General features: G+C 31.0%; 1 long non-coding RNA gene across 1 annotated transcript; it reads right to left on the reverse strand.

Annotated features, from left to right (window-relative positions):
* Nucleotides 1-292: 292 nt before the first annotated feature.
* On the reverse strand, nt 293-2,887 carry LOC145101752 (uncharacterized). Its single transcript, XR_013705804.1, has 3 exons — nt 2,619-2,887; nt 1,192-1,276; nt 293-496 (listed from the first exon to the last, which is right to left on the reverse strand). It is a non-coding gene; the product is annotated as an uncharacterized LOC145101752 (long non-coding RNA).
* Nucleotides 2,888-3,237: the final 350 nt, after the last annotated feature.

The raw sequence follows: 3,237 nt of genomic DNA on the forward strand, positions 1-3,237 counted from the left end.
GCCACTAAAAACTGAAAATGTACCACTAAAGGCCCCCTAGGGAATCAGCAGCACTTTTTTGTTGTGCCGCTGCAGGCTTATAGGGTTTTAGTGGCACTTTTTTTATTATGCCACTAAAGAACTTTTGAGTTTTAATGGCACTATTTTTATGCCACTATATAAGTGCTAAAATAAATATGTGTTCATGCTTTTAGTGTCATCTTTTACTATAGAAACATCATATTCAAAGATTTGCTCGAATTTTTTTAAAAAAAATTAAATAGAATATAATATAATAAAAAGACAATTAATATAATAAATGAAAAACATGATATCATTACTTTAATTTACATTTAACGTGTCTCATAACAATATTATACATTACTTAAAACACATGTCTTAAAAAAATGTGGTAGTACTCAAAACATAAAACTATCAAACTAAATAAAACTTGATTGAAATCTAACTTTGTATAATGCTCCTCTTGTTCATCCAAATTACGAACCACCAGCAAAACCTGTTTAACCAAGTATATTATTAATTAATTTCATTTATGCAATAATCTAAAGAATAGGGCAACTTATTGCCATGTGGAAGACTTGGAAGTCACTAGTGGAAGTCACGTCGTTTCTTGCCTTCATGTTGGTATATAACTCTCACTTTTGTTCTTATTTGGCATCAATATATAACTCTTCTTTCCAATTTTTAGATTAATAGGTACAACTTAAGTAATCGATATTTAATCACCAAGCTATCAACGTAAGTGTTAGGCTAGCTGTCATACAAAGGATATTTATAACAAAAGGTCCCAATCAGATATCATGTTATATTCTCAGTTGGTCCAATAAATATAAGCCATATGTTAACATGGAAGATCCACTGCATCAATTAGTTGCACTACCGCTAGTAGGTTTATACAACTACTTAATACTACATGACCCTCATATGTTCTTTATACTCTGTCTCTTACTGTTTTTACAAATAATAAAATTCAAAATACATGAGTCTGGAATCTGGATATAAATGTAAATTTTATTATTTTAAACGGAAATGTATGTAATTTTAAAATTTATAAGGATATAAACTTAATATTTAAGCTTTGTAAGGATATATATGAAATTCAACCTTAATGATATATTTTCTAGACCCAAATACAAGAACAAACAAAGCTAAATTTTAATCATTTTTGTTTTAGAAAAAAGTTGAGTTTACCTGTTCCCCTAGCCACACAATCACTCACTTTAGCAAAATTTGATGCTCTCTAACGTAGTCCTTTGATAAAAAAAGCAGCTTTAGCCTACAATAAAATATAAATTATTTTAAATTTTTAGTAATACAACATTGACCTCAAAAAACGACTTAAATTTTTATCCTTAAACCTTATGCCACATAATATGGCACATAATATGGGACCCTGGACAACACAACCTTCGTGTTTAAAAGACCAGTGTGGCATAAAATAACTCATTCTATTGTCCTTTAATTTTCAAACTTAACTAACAGACTAGGACATGATAGTTAGCTTACAAGAAACATTGAAAACAATTATTTTAATTTTCCAATATGATCTTAATGATAAAGTTCAAGACATCAATATTTCAGTGAGATTAGAACTTACGAAACTGAAAACCCAAAACCTGCAACTAATTTCAATGGGATTGGGAACTTTGGAAATCCAAAACCCAAAATGGTCAAAGTAAATGCAAATAAATTTGTTAACTAAAATATGTTGAAAACAAAGAACCAACAAGTTGTGAAGATACAAGATAACAGATGCAACACAAACACTTGAAAAAACTAAACAATATTAGGCCAGTGAAGTCAAATCACTAACCTAAGTAGCTAACAAACGAACAAACTATAAAGTTGGACATAGAGATCAACCATACACAACAAAACCATTGACCATCATTGTTTTTTAATTCTATAGTGGTAGAAGTCAAAACTCAAAATTTTCTAATCTAATTAGTAACAAATATACCATTAGCATTCCGAGGTAGGTTTGGATGTATATAAATTGAAATAAGATTTGTCAATTTTATTTTCAAACGACATTACAGAGGGGTTGAGGCTGATTTTGTATCAATGGGTTATTCAAATCCTAATTTATCAAAGATACAATACAGATTGGTAGGTCAAATTAGAAGCTAAATGTGATTTTGTAAAGAAATCATACAAGCTCTAAATTCATTGCAAACTTCATTTTAGTTCAAAATATACGTAGACACTACAGAGTTGGAATATATAGTTTAATCCCACTGTAAAATGATTTTTTTTCTTCATTTGAGCATTTCATCAAACACCTTCTCTTCATCTTTGTTTCAATGATCTCAACAACAAGAGACTTAACCCTGTGATAATCTATAACCATAATTCTTCAACATTAACACAACTATATAATAATATAGCATTAAAAACTTGCAAAAGAAAAGAGGAAATCAGAACAAGAAGAAGAATGAGAAATCGGTGCCTGATGTTGATGAAATCGCAGGAGAAGAATTAGATGGCAGACACAGATAATAAAGTCGATGACTGCTGATGTGGTGTAATCCAACAAAAAAACTACAAGAGTATTGAAGCTTATACCAGAATTCGAATTGAACAAGCAAATGGAAAATATGAAGCAAAGATTGGCTCACCTGAGCTTCGATTTGATGAGTTCCAAAGAAATCAAGGAAAGAGTGGAAGATGACATATTTCAAGCTAATAAGAACCCAATTGTTGTCATCGGTTCATGTAGAAACTGAGGACATCTTTGATCTCGAAAAGCCATACTAGCACCATTAAACCCTAGCGAAGTGTTCATGTTCACCAAAGCAACCGTATTGACTTTGGACAAAGGTTTCTTTACGTTCTCGTTTTGGGGGTGGGGATTATGTCAAAAAAAAAAAATGGAAATAAACAAGGAAATTAAAAGATGAAAATGAAAAACAAAATTGGGTCTGGCGGGAAGTTTTTAATTTTAGTAGAATCATAAGCGCTAAAATGAAAATAACAATAATACAGTGGCACAAAAAAGACATGCCACTAAAAACGATGCTATATAGTGGCACAAACACACATATGACACTAAAAGTAAACTATAGTGGCACAAAAACGAATGTGTCACTGATACTTTGTGCCACTAAATGTAATATTGTTTGTAGTGGGGACCAATTCCCCATGAGTTTACGGCTGTAAACTCATGGTGTGAAGTACCATTTTGATATTTGAGTTTCCTAGTTCGATGCGGTATGGTTCTAGACTAAGTTCTGGGCA

This window comes from Lactuca serriola, chromosome 1 (genome assembly GCF_051521515.1).
Source record: "Lactuca serriola cultivar US96UC23 chromosome 1, Lser_US96UC23_V15, whole genome shotgun sequence".
Lineage (NCBI taxonomy): Eukaryota > Viridiplantae > Streptophyta > Magnoliopsida > Asterales > Asteraceae > Lactuca > Lactuca serriola.